The 14,288-nt window shown below is 39.3% G+C and overlaps 2 pseudogenes; both read right to left on the bottom strand.

The window, feature by feature from the left end:
- Positions 1-385: 385 nt before the first annotated feature.
- LOC147025609 (5S ribosomal RNA) lies at positions 386-504 on the bottom strand (annotated as a pseudogene).
- A 5,013-nt stretch (positions 505-5,517) lies between these two features.
- LOC147025608 (5S ribosomal RNA) lies at positions 5,518-5,636 on the bottom strand (annotated as a pseudogene).
- Between the last annotated feature and the right edge of the window lie 8,652 nt (positions 5,637-14,288).

The raw sequence follows: 14,288 nt of genomic DNA, 5'->3' as shown, positions 1-14,288 counted from the left end.
GTTCTCACAATTTTTTTGGGGGGGTTGGAAATCACTGAAAACAAGCAGAAATGCAAAAAAAATTCTCGATTTTTTTTGGGGGGGGGGTTAAAAAAATTTGGGTGGTGGAAATCACTGAAAACATGTAGAAATGCAAAAAAAACATTTTTTTCTCTCACAATGTTTTTTGGGGGGCGGGGGGACCAAGTCCAAAAATTTGTGGCATGATCCTTGGACCATACCTCACCCCCCCACCAAGTTTCGTCGAAATCCGTCGAGGAGTTTTTCCGTAATACTGTTCACAAACAAACAACAAACAAACAGAAAGGGGTGAAAACAGTAACCTCCATCCATCTTCGAAGATGGCGGAGGTTTACAAGACTCCAGGTGCAGGAGAAAAAAAAACAGCCAACAACACCCAGTGTTCCAAGGCAGTTGACCATCCAGGTACTGACCGGGCCCGAACCTGTTTAGTTTCCGAGATCAGACGAGATCGGGCGTATTCAGGGTGGTATGGTCGTAGGCAACAGTTCATTCTCTTAGAATCCTCTTGAAGGATTGATTAATTATCCTTTTCAAGTGGAACTCCATTGAGAGATCAGTCCAAAAACGATACAGAGCAAGATATATCACAAAGTTGTTTTCGGGTTCAGATGAAACTTGGTGGACACGTTGGGTATGTCGCAAGGACGAATTGATTAGATTTTGGTGAAGATCCGAATCCGGGTCTGGATGAGAGAATTATTAAATTTTGAAAGTGATTCTTCACTCGATTGAGATCGGGCCAAAAACGATGTCGTTCTGCACGGCATGATATTTCAAAAACGAATTGGGCCCGATATGTTCGCTTGGATCAGGCATTACGTGGCGGACATATCATATGCCAATCTTGATAGACATCTGCGGAGTAGTCTGCAAGGGTCTTTAACCGCACACTGTTTGGTTGCATGCTGCATGAATTCTACAAGGGCTCTGATAAAACTGGTGCCATTGGGAATCTAGTTGTTACAGACCCCTCCAAAACTTTTGACTCCATCGATCATACAATTGTCATCACGAAACTCATCAAGTTAGGAGTCAGAAGAGAGATCATCCCATGGATAGTGGATATTCCAACAAACAGGTGACAGAGAATAAAATACCAAGGCACTCTACCAAAGTGGAAATCCCTAAGCTCTCGAGTACCGAAGGGAACAAAAAATGGTCTTCTGACATTCCTTGCCATGATCAATGATGCAATGGATTCATCACAGCTGCAGCAATGGAAATCGCTTGACGATCTGACTATTGGAGAGGAAACCAAAATACTTGGAGTATTGATCCAAGATGACCTAAAGTACAACAAGCAACTAAAGGAAATGATGTCCAAGAGCAAGAAGAGTGCATTTGCTGAGAGAACTGAAAAAGTTCAACATCCCAACACACAATCTTGTCAACATCTATACATCATATGGCCGGCTATCACTCAAATATGCTGCACTGGTATGGCATCCTGGACTAACAAAAGGGCAAACTAAAGACCGAGAGAAAATCCAAAAAAGAGCAACGAGGATTGTTCTCAGTAACCAGTACGACTCCTATTCGGATGCCCTCATGGTGACTGCGGTTGAACCACTTGAGTAAAGAAGAAAAAACCTATGTTCCAAGTTTGCATCCTCTTGTGTGCGATCTCAGAGGTATAGTAACTGGTTCCTGAAAAATGATGCCACTTATGCAATGCAGCTTCTTGGGACTCGCAAGTATAAAACAGCATGATCCCATTTCTGGAAAAGCGTCTCAATGAAGAAGTAAGTAGTATGATTGAATGAAGAAGGGGTTAGGAAGTATGATTGAATGAAGAATGGGATAGGTACTATGATTGAATGAAGAAGGGGTCGGTAGTCAAAAGAAATTCAGTTCTTCTCTTCCGGAGTCTGAGACCATTAATATAACAGCACACATCAAATACAATTAACAACAAACATGCGCATGGGAAAAAGGATAAATGGTACAAGCAATATCAAACATGATCCTCTTTCTGCTCAAAATGCACAGAGAAATTGTTTTCATACTATTCTGGACAGCAAAATACAGGGGAGGGCTAAACATTTGGCAAGGGTGAATGGAGGGGAGAACTAACAAGCATGAAGTAATGTGAACACCAATTCAGCCTTGAGGAGAGGGTGATAACAGGGTTTGGACAAAACACAGAGACAGGGTGGATTACTTTCTGCTGGATAATAATGAGGCACCAGCAATGCGTTCTTCTCTTCAGCAGCTGGGCAATTCCATTTAAACATTGGAGATACCAGTCTGCCTTGGCAATGTGTATTTCAGTGGAATAAAAAAACACACGATTTAGTAAGATACAATTCTATTTTATACTTTGTTCAACTGCAAGCATCAAGTTAATACAATTGAAAATACACAAATATAATTATTTTTTTCTTCCACATACCCCCCTTTTGTCATATTAGGACAAACTTCCATAATTATATTACACGTGATCACCATACCCCATTCCAAAAGGAGAAAAGATATCCCTTACACAAGTTCACCCACAATAATGGCAACGGGTGCTCATAGGAGAAGAATGCTGGACAACGGCCATCTTGATCGCACCTCAGACGGGTTAATGAGCGTGTTTCCGCCTAGTTTATGGCCTGTTTGTCAGCAGCTGTCACAAATTCTGAAGGAGTGCTACCCGTGGCCAGATGATAAGCGGTTCTGGGTGTAGATAGAGCAGTACCCAACAGGAAACACAGTCCAGGCGCTCCTTGAGCTGCATAGAAGGTAGATCCTGGCAGGTATGAGCTTGGGCCTGACATTGGGTTGCAGATGACACTGGCTTGAAGGAGGTGAAAAGGACCCGAGATGTGACCCAGAGATCCAGCCCCAGCAGAATTTGGGGCCTCGCAGCAGCAGTTCGTGCAATCAGATTCCAGTTCGTGCTCCCGGACCACACTTTGGCTGCAGAACGTTCATTTGGAAACAAGAACTTTGACAACATTGTTAAAAGATATGAAATTTCTCCAAACAGTTTAGACAATACCAAGTGCGACCGCTGTTAAATTATTTTCCAACCTTTCTCATTTACATATTCATCCAATCTCTCTTAAACAGCTTCATGGTCTATCAGTATGACAGTAAGACAAAATTGTAGCCCAATGAAACTTGATTCCTGACAAATAAAGGCCCACATAACAAAATACATAAAAAAAACTCGAGGGGGAGCACTCGGGAGAGTGCAAAACCTCCGCCGCCAATACTGCTGGGTCACTCAAGTGAACCTCATATCTTATTCATTAAATATGTCAACAGTGTTGACAGATTTATCGTTCTTTTCTCCAACTTTTTTTTTTGGGGGGGGTGGGGAGGGTTGGAAATCACTTAAAACATGTAAAAATGCAAAAAAAAAATTTTCTCTCACAATTTTTTTTTGGGGGGGGGTAACAATTTTTTGGGGGGTTGGAAATCACTTAAAACATGTAGAAATGCAAAAAAAAATTCTCTATTTTTTGGGGGTGTTGGAAATCACTTAAAACATGTAGAAATGCAAAAAAAAATTTCTCTATTTTTTTGGGGGGGGGAGGGTAACAATTTTTTGGAGGGTTGGAAATCACTTAAAGCATGTAAAAATAAAAATAAAAATTCTCTAACAATTTTTTTTGGGGGGGGGGTAAAAAAAAAATTTTTTTGGGTTGGAAATCACTTAAAACATGTAGAAATGCAAAAAAAAAAAAAAAATTTCTCTAAAAAAATTTTTTTTGGGGGGGGGGTCCAAAATCAAAAACCAAGTCCAAAATTTAATCGCATGATCCTTGGACCATACTTAAACCCCCCTCCCCCCCAGCAAGTTTCGTCGAAATCCGTCGAGGAGTTTTTCCGTAATACTGTTCACAAAAAACAAACAAACAGAAAGGGGTGAAAACAATAACCTCCATCCATCTTCAAAGATGGCGGAGGTTCACAAACTAGAGGGGGAGCACTCTGGAGAGTGCAAAACCTCCGCCGCCAATACTGCTGGGTCACTTAAGTGAACCTGATATCCTATTTATTGTAGGACAAAACGGATCAGACTCTACTGAACCACGATTGAAGATCGACGCGCATGTAGAAATGCCAAAAAAAAAAAATCGAAATTTTTTTGAAAAAAAAGTTGCAAAATTTCTTTTTGTTTTCTCCAACAATTTTTTTGGGGGTTGGAAATCACTTACAACATGTAGAAATGCAAAAAAAAAAAATTCAAATATTTTAAAATAAAATCGAAATATTTTTGAAAAAAAATGTGCAAAATTTCTGGGGTTTTTTGCTCCAACAAATTTTTTTGGGGGTTGAAAATCACTTAAAACATGTAGAAATGCAAATAAAATGCAAATATTTTTCAAATAAAATCGAAATTTTTTTGAAAAAAAGTTGCAAAATTTTCTGTTTCCTTTTTTCTCGAACAAATTTTTTTTGGGTTGGAAATCACTTAAAACATGTAGAAATGCAAAAACAAAAATTCTAATATTTTTTCAAAATGGCCGCCATAGCGGCCATATTGGACTTTGGACCGAGTCCAAAATCTAATGGCATGATCCTTGGACCATACCTAATCCCCCCACCAAGTTTCATCGAAATCTGTCCGGGAGTTTTTTCCGTAATACTGTTGACAAACAAACAATCAAACAAACAAACAGACATGGGTGAAAACAGTGACCTCCGTGAACCTTCGATGGCGGAGGTTAACTCGAGGGGGAGCACTCGGGAGAGTGCAAAAACTCCACCGCCAATACTGCTGGGTCACTCAAGTGAACCTTAAATCTTATTCATTAAATATGTCAACAGTGCTGACAGAGTTATAGTTCTTTTCTCCAACATTTTTTTGGGGGGATGTGGGGGTTTGGAAATCACTTAAAACATGTAAAAATGCAAAAAAAAAAAAAATCGAAATTTTGTTGAATAAAAAATTGCAAAATTTTTTTTTTCTCCAACAATTTTTTTTGGGGGGGGTTGGAAATCACTTAAAACATGTAGAAATGCAAAAAAAAAATTTCTCTTACAATTCTTTTTGGGGCCGGTAACAATTTTTTTGGGGGGGTTGGAAATTACTTAAAACATGTAGAAATGCAAAAAAAAAAAATTCTCAATTTTTTGGGTGGGGGTAACAATTTTTTTGGGGGGAGTTGGAAATCACTTAAAACATGTAGAAATGCAAAAAAAAAAATTCTCTGACAATGTTTTTTTTGAGGGTGTAACAATTTTTTTTTTGGGGGGGGGGGGGTGGAAGTCACTTAAAACATGTAGAAATGCAAAAAAAAAAATTTTCTCTAACAATTTTTTTTTTGGGGGGGGGGACCAAGTCCAAAATTTAATGGCATGATCCTTGGACCATCCCGAACACCCCCCCCCACCAAGTTTCGTCGAAATCCGTCGGTCGAGGAGTTTTTCCGTAATACTGTTCACAAACAAACAAACAAACAAACAAACAAACAGAAAGGGGTGAAAACAGTAACCTCCATCCATCTTCGAAGATGGCGGAGGTTAACAAGACTCAAGGTGCAGGAGAAAAAAAACAGCCTACAACACCTGGTGCTCCCAGGCAGTTGCCCATCCAGGTACTGATCGGGCCCAAACCTGTGTAGCTTCCGAGATCAGATGAGATCGGGCGTATTCAGGGTGGTATGGTTGGAGGCAACAGATGATTCTCTTAGAATCCTCTTGAAGGATTGATTAATTATCCTTTTCAAGTGGAACTCCATTGAGAGATCAGTCTAAAAACGATACAGAGCACGATATATCAAAAAGTTATTTTCGGGTTCAGATGAAACTTGGTGGACACGTTGGGTATGTCGCAAGGACGAATTGATTCGATTTTGGTGAAGATCCGAATCCGGGTCTGGATGAGAGAATTATTAAATTTTGAAAGTGATTCTTCACTCGATTGAGATCGGGTCAAAAACGATGTAGTTCTGCACGGCATGATATTTCAAAAACGAATTGGGCCCGATATGTTCGTGTGGATCAGGCATTACGTGGCGGACATATCATATGCGCTCCACCGAGTACCCTTCCAGTTTCAGAGATGAAACAAACCTCGTGCGAGAATTTACACGATCCATGCCAAGAACGTGATGAACCCAAGTGACTTCACACTCACAACTTAAACTTGACAATTCCTCGAAGATGTGTGAGAGGGAGAGGGAGAGAGAGAGAGAGAGAGAGAGAGAGAGAGAGAGAGAGAGAGAGAGAGAGAGAGAGAGAGAGAGAGAGAGAGAGAGAGAGAGAGAGAGAGAGAGAGAGAGAGAGAGAGAGAGAGAGAGAGAGAGAGAGAGAGAGAGAGAGAGAGAGAGAGAGAGAGAGAGAGAGAGAGAGACGGAGAGAGAGAGAGAGAGAGAGAGAGAGAGAGAGAGAGAGAGAGAGAGAGAGAGAGAGAGAGAGAGAGAGAGAGAGAGAGAGAGAGAGAGAGAGAGAGAGAGAGAGAGAGAGAGAGAGAGAGAGAGAGAGAGAGAGAGAGAGAGAGAGAGAGAGACGGAGAGAGAGAGAGAGAGAGAGAGAGAGAGAGAGAGAGAGAGAGAGAGAGAGAGAGAGAGAGAGAGAGAGAGAGAGAGACAGAGAGAGAGAGAGAGAGACGGAGAGAGAGAGAGAGTGATAGAGAGAGAGAGAGAGAGAGAGAGAGAGAGAGAGAGAGAGAGAGAGAGAGAGAGAGAGAGAGAGAGAGAGAGAGAGAGAGAGAGAGAGAGAGAGAGAGAGAGAGAGAGAGAGAGAGAGAGAGAGAGAGAGAGAGAGAGAGAGAGAGAGAGAGAGAGAGAGAGAGAGAGAGAGAGAGAGAGAGAGAGAGAGAGAGAGAGAGAGAGAGAGAGAGAGAGAGAGAGAGAGACGGAGAGAGAGAGACGGAGAGAGAGAGACGGTTGCAAAGTTGCAAAAATTTTGCAAGAGAAAGGTGCAAAAAAAAATTTTTCTCCAACAATTTTTTTTTTGAGAGGGGGTTGGAAATCACTTAAAACATGTAGAAATGCAAAAATAAATTTCTCTATTTTTTGGGGGGGAGACGTAACAATGTTTTTGGGGGGGGGTGGTTGGAAATCACTTAAAACATGTAGAAATGCAAAAAAAAATTCTCTAACAATTTTTTTTGGGGGGGTAACAATTTTTTTTGGGGGGGGGGATTGGAAATCACTTAAAACGTGTAGAAATGCAAAAAAAAAATTTTTTTTCTCTAACTATTTTTTGGGGGGGGAGGGAGGACCAAGTCCAAAATTTAATGGCATGATCCTTGGACCATACCTAACCCCCCCCCCCCACCAAGTTTCGTCGAAATCCGTCGAGGAGTTTTTCCGGAATACTGTTCACAAACAAACAAACAAACAAATAAACAAACAAACAGAAAGGGGTGAAAACAGTCACCTCCATCCATCTTCGAAGATGGCGGAGGTTAATAAAGACAATGGATGTTTTTGGTTTCTCCGTGAGTTAGTTGACTGTGGCTTGACTGCAAGCTTGCAGATCAAAAGGCTTGCCTTCAATCTTTTGGAATATTGTTGTGATAAACATGCGGAGGCTGTGGGTCTGAGAAGCACCAGGCCCGCCCGTCGAAAGCATTTTTATTTTGCCAAGTCTGTAGCTTGCTACATGTCTTTGTCCTGGTTCTTGGATGTCGGACATTTAAGAAAGATGGACAAGTCTCAAAAACATATCCATCCAATCACATTCGTAAATCACTATTTTAACCCAAATTTTTCTTCACTTGATGTATTTGCTTCACAGATCAATCATCATTATAAGAGGTATTTGTAATGATAATGTCTTGCAGTCATTAATTCATGAAATATTGCAGCAATTTCAAAATTCTCACCCGAGTTAACATTATTTCATTCATTATATGCAAGGAATTTTGCCTGCCTGAGTCGATAAAGTTTTGCTTGAGTTTTGCCTGCTTTAATCGATCAAAGGGTTACACTGGGTGGTTTTGCCATTGCCTTCCCAGCAGTAGTTTCAGCAGGAATTTGTCTTTAACATCCATCAACTAATGAAGACAGCACTAGCTTAAAGTCCATCCGAGGGATCATGCATACATCCCACATACAAGTTCCTCAGTCCCACAAACTGAGGATTATTTTAAAGGCACAGGTGCATTTGGAAGGCAGCGATACATCATGATCCTCCTGATGCTGACCCTTCACAGTACGGCTGTACGAGAAATGAAACATCAAAGCCACTCGCACTGGTTCTTAGTCCTCCGAACATGCAGCCAGTGCCTTATGCTGGAATATTGGAAACGATTGGAATAGGATGTGAAACAGGACAACAATGTTCAGCAACAGCAAGTGTGTATGTACCACTGCTCAACCTTCACCTACCGTCTTGTGCAGCTGTAAGAACATCGGACATCATCATCACCGAAGGAGCAAACATGGTGACATTTAGTACAACTTGACAGGAGGAACAACGAAGACCCTGATGATATCTATATTATAATTGGAGCCGTGTCTGTCTGTCTGTTTGTCTGTCTGTCGTGTTATAACTTGAGAACGGATTTCAATAAATCCAACTACGGTGCATTCAGTGAACTCCCGGGAATGTTTGTGATGAAATTATTATTATTTTAAATATATATTTTTCATTAAAATTTATGATTATTATTTAATTTTTTAAATATTTCTTTATAGGTACATGGGATCACGTTGCGAAACTGCAAATGTCAACTTGCAATGCTGGTTATCCCAGCACTCCCAGGATTCCTTTTTTCTTCTTGCCCTATTGATTAGCCAGAACAGCAAAGATTGGAATTTCCATCAGCAAAGCGATGAGTTGTTGATAATTATCAGATTATTCCATATGATGTTGATCACATTTGATGAGATACTGCAGGATAAACTACAACATTCGTTCCAAAAGGTGAGATCCTCATCTTGATATGAATAAAATACACGAGATTTGATTTATCCATACATACACTGTCGAAGTGTGATGTCAGACAAGTCCACTTTAATACATACCAGGACATTGTCTAACAATGATCACTCATGAGTGAATGTTAAAGTAATACTTCCACAATGATTCTGTTCAATTGCATTTGAATTATCTGCATTGTGACGTCATCATTAGTACTAATAATACGAACGTCCGTTTTGATTAAAATATATATATTTATCGATTATCGTGATTTGTTTTTGTTGTATGACTCAGCACAAAATAAGGCAATGCACCTAGTCGAAGTATATCATTTTTTTAAATTACAGAGTGAGAGTGATTTACAGAGTGAGCTGACAGAGATGTCAGCCATTTTAGAAACCATGATTTATTCTGTGAAAATTAAGTTTCGATCACTTGGATATTGTCATAAATGAATATCCCAACCCTCCAAACAGCGAAAAGCCAATGTCATATCTGTCTAGTGGGGAAGTCAACATATGAGCATTTTTTTGTTTGTTTTTGGTGCCCATTTTGGATATCCCAAACTCTTCAAGGATGTCAACATCACATCATCCAGATTGTGATTCCGCACCCTTGAAATTGAAACCAAAGATCCAAGTATTTTAGAGTTCAGCTCAAAATCTGCCTTCAGGTGTAACCTGGGCGACAGGTGTAATAATATACTGTATGTACCCGTAAAAGGATCTTAAACACAGGAGAAGGCCATTAGATCCATCAAAGCCTGCGGCATTATTACTGCCCTATGGTTGTTTATCCGTGCACTATCCTTTTTAAATACTGACCACAAGCAAGGAAGCAACACATACCATTTTTAAAGGTATGACTCAGACAAGGTTTCAAACTCAGACATCCCAGACTCAGAATGGACGTTCCAACCACTAACCATTACATTACCAATCAGAGTATTGTGGTGTCGTATTGTGGTGTATTGTGGTGAGTCTACTCTGATCTCTGATCACAACAATACTCTGATCACGACATCTTTTGATGTTGTTCCATCACAATCCCACAACAAAAGTAAAATGTCCAAAGATATCATGATGGTAATCCATAAGAGGATTGTGGTGTCGTACTGTGGCATCGTAATGTGATGTCATTCCCACCTTGCTTTTTTTTGTTTGACATTTCATCCCTCTATGTTTTTTTTGTTTGTTTCTTCAATTTTTTTTGTAATAATGAAATGCTTAGTGTTTCACATATTTTATAATTTTCATCTGGGTTTAAAAATGATTCGATTTAAATTTTTTGTCACCAATTTCCACAAAATACCCCATAATGTCCAAGTGAAAACATGTTTTTAGAAAATTTCACAAATTAAGTAAAAATGAAAAGCTGAAATGTGCGTCAAAAAGCATTCAACCCCCTGAATCAATACTTTGTAGAAGCTCCTTTGTCAGTGACTACAGCTTCGAGTCTTCGTGGGTATGTCTGCATCAGCTTTACACATCTGGATTTGGGGATTTTCTCCTATTCTCCTTTGCGGATTTGTTCAAGCTCTGTCAAGTTGGATGGGGAGTGTCGGTGAACAGAAATATTCAAGTCTTTCTACAGATTCTCAATGGGATTCAAGTCTGGGCTTTGGTTGGGCCGCTCGAGGACTTTCACGTCCTTGTTCTGAAGCCATTCCAGTGTTACATTTGCTGTATACTTGGGGTCGTTGTCCTGTTGGAACATAAATCTTTGCCGCAGTCTAAGGTCTTTGCACAACCTAGCAGGTTCTCCTCAATGATTTGTCTGTATTTGGCTCCATTCATTGTTCCGTCTATCCTTACAAGTCTCCCAGTCCCTGCTGCTGAAAAGCATCCCCATGCACGATGCTGCCACCACCATGCTTCATGGTAGGGATGGTGTTAGATGGGTGATGAGCTGTGGTCGGTTTCAGCCAGATGTAGTGCTTTGATTTAGGTCAAAGAGTTCAAACTTCATCTCATCAGACCACAGAATCTTTTGCCTCACGTTCTCAGAGTCTTTCACTTTCCTTTTTGCTCATTCCAGGTGTGCTGTCATGCATTTTGTTTTTCTTAGGAGTGGCTTCCGTCTGGCGACTCTTCCATAAAGCCGAGATTTGTGAAGTGCTGCAAAGATTGTTGTCCTTCAGGCAGTTTCTCCCATCTCATCCAAGGAACTCTGTAGTTCTGTCAGAGTGGTCATTGGGTTCTTGGTCACCTCCCTGACCAAGGTCCTTCTTGCCTAGTTGCTCAGATGGCCAGCTCTAGGAAGAGTCTGGGTAGTTCCATATTCTTTCCATTTCCTAATGTTGGAGCTCACTTTGCTCTTGGGAACTTCCAACACTCTAGAAATTATTTTATACCCTTCCCCAGATCTATGCCTCCTCACAATTCTACGTCAGAGTTCTACGGAGAGTTCCTTGGACTTCATGGTAGTTTCTGCTCTGACGTGTAATGTCAACTGTGGGACCTTATATAGAAAGGTATGTTTCTTTCTAAATCATGTCCAATCAATTGAATTGACCACAGGTGGACTCCAATCAAGTTGTAGAGACATCTTAAGAATGATTAGAGGAAATTGGATGAACCTGAGCTCGATTTAGATTATCATAGCAAAGGGGTTGAATACTTATTGATGCAAGACAATTCAGTTTTTTATTTTTAATTAAATTTGTAAAAATTTTAAAAACATGTTTTTCTCTTTGTCATTGTGGGGTATTTTGTGGAGGTCGGTGACAAATAATGTATATTTGATCAATTTTGAATTCAGGCTGTTACACAACAAAATATGAAAAAGTTGAGGAGTGTGAATACTTTCTGACGGCACTGTAAGCTGTACACATATTTTTTCTTCATGTAGGTGCATCAGGTTATTTTTTATATGAAATAGGCAAATCCGAGAAATAAATGAAACACGGTGGGTTAGAACTCTCGTCGATTTGTAGCAAGCAAAAATATGTTTTTTCCCCTATTTTTGTTATTTCAGTGCTATTTAAAAACTTTTTTCCCCAAAAATAGCAAAAAGATAGGTTTCCTTTTCTTTTTTTGTTTACTATTTTGGAGATTTTGGTGGTTGTAGTGCTATTTTTTCACTATCTTCCTGGACTTGTTTTTTTACACCAGATTTGATGCTATTTATTTGCCATTTTTCTGTAAATTGTTTTACGCTGGATTTGCTTCTATTTTTTTCCACTATTTTTCTTTCCTTTGTTGTTTTACACCAAAGTGGTTGCTATTTTTATCTTGCCAAAACGAAGTTTTTGCAAGATATGTTAGTCAGCTTGTATGTTTTTTTTTTGTTTGTTTGTTTGTCTGTAATCACGTATAAAAAATTCTGCAGAGCACAGTTATCATTGGAAATTTTTGTAACTTCGCATATCAGAGGCCTATAGAGGTCCCTTTCAGCGCATAAAATTTTGAAGGTCAAGGTCAAAGGTCAAGGTCACTTTGTCACAAATCAGGGGAGTCGGCGAAACAATTATTTTTTGAGTAATTTTGATCGGATCGTCTTCAAACTTCATGGGAATATAGTTCATGGTCTGGTGCTCAGCTGATTAATTTTTGGTGGCGATTGGCCTTGACCTTCATGGTTAGCGCTTGAGGTCAAACATATTTGACCCCAAGGTCAAATTTTCAAGTTTTAGGAACCATATCGTGTGGTACCTCAAATTGAACACCTCGATGAGTGCTTTCTAGATATGTCAAGCTTGAGACATTATGACGTCATTTGGTGACGTTATGAGGCAAACACATATTTTTCATGGTTACTCTGTAGAACGATTCTCATCGGAATCTCTCGTAGGCAGATATTCCTCAAGGAGTCGCTCCTGGTGGATAGCAGCTCTGTTCACCTCAGTGTGACCTGAAAGAAGTCACACGTGGTCACCTTTTGGCAAGACCGGACATTGGTTTATTTCACTGTTGTTCTGGACTTTGTCTTTTTACACCAGATTGTTTTTTTCACTATTTTCTATACTTTCTTTTACATCAAAGTGGTTGCTATTTTTCACTTTTTTCCCCACACTTTGCTTTTTTCTACCAGATTTGCTGCTATTTTTGCTATTTCCTGTGCATTGTTTGTTGTACACCAAAGTGGTTGCTATTTTTTCACTATTTTCCTGGATTTTGTTTTTTTAACACCAGATTTGCTATTTTTTTCATTATTTTTCTATACTTTGTTTTTTCACACCAGAGGTTGCTGCATTTTTTCCTATTTGTTTTGTTCAAAAACTGCATATTTAAAATACATTTTTCTCCTATTTATTTCCTTTTTTTTGTTTGTTGGAAACTGGCTATTTAAAATGTATTTTCCACCTCTTTTTCATAACCTGGTGTTGATTTAGTTGTTCGGGTGGCTGGCTTAGGATCCTATGATGCTAGGGTCCTGAGCTCAAACCCTATTGGCTGCTGAATTAACACTAGGTGGGGTTGATTCAGCCTGTCATCCTTCTGAGGTTGGCAAAATGAGTACCAGTGTACTGGTGGAGGGGAAAAAAGGAGAAAAAAAAGATTTTAAATAGTGAGTTTTGGAACAAACAAAAATAGGAAAAAATAAGAGAAATATAGTACTGTACACTGCATATCAGTGGCACAGCTCTGCTACCAAGAAATGATAGCTACCTGCTATACACCAGAACAGAACCTATTTTTTTCTATTTATTTTTGTTCCAAAACAGGCTATTTAAAAAAACAAAAAATATTCTCATTTTTTTTTTCCTATTTCTTCTTGTTGCAAAACTCATGATTTAAAATATTTTTTATCTTATTTTTCCTATTTTTTTTGTTCCAAAACTCGCTATTTAAAATATTTTTCTCTTATTTTTATTAGAAAAATCTTCTCGGAGGGGATTTAAGGGGGGTTTCCCCCCAAAGTATGTATTTGCTTTTTTTCTGAAACCACAAACACAATTTCGATGAAACTTCACCACAACCTTCATCACCCATGATGTACCAAGGTTTGTTCATGACATTAAAAAAGTATCCATTGGTATTTACTTTCTTCTCCATTATATATCTTGTGGGTCATCCATGCCAGCCAGTGGTTGCCTGGTTATCTTATCCAGCCACTACCAGGTGAGCACCCAGGAATATTGCCCCTATGTTTAATATCTGTGATGTAATTCGTCATCATTCCCATAGCTCACTGGTACAACTTTGGCATTTTTCAGCTTCCAGGATCTTCTCACTTCATTCTTGAGGTCTTGGTATTTCATCATTTTCCTGATTTCTGCATCGTTTACTGCAAAATCACTGTGATTAACACCTCAATCAGCAATGTCTTCTCTTTTTTTTGTAACTAATTATGATATCTAGTCACATGGCTTTCTTTTCGATGTTCACGCTCGATGGGATCATAAGGTCGTACATGAACGGAAGGTACTTCCATGTTTTCAGCGATTACTGTTGATTCATGTTCAAAGTTTTTGCAGATGTGCCAGCGGATTACTTTACAAACTCTGTTGT

This window comes from Eptatretus burgeri, chromosome 6 (assembly GCF_056783735.1).
Source record: "Eptatretus burgeri isolate ZD-2024b chromosome 6, Ebu_testis_v1, whole genome shotgun sequence".
In the NCBI taxonomy this organism is placed as follows: Eukaryota; Metazoa; Chordata; class Myxini; order Myxiniformes; family Myxinidae; genus Eptatretus; species Eptatretus burgeri.
This window is presented reverse-complemented; position numbering and strand designations above follow the sequence as displayed.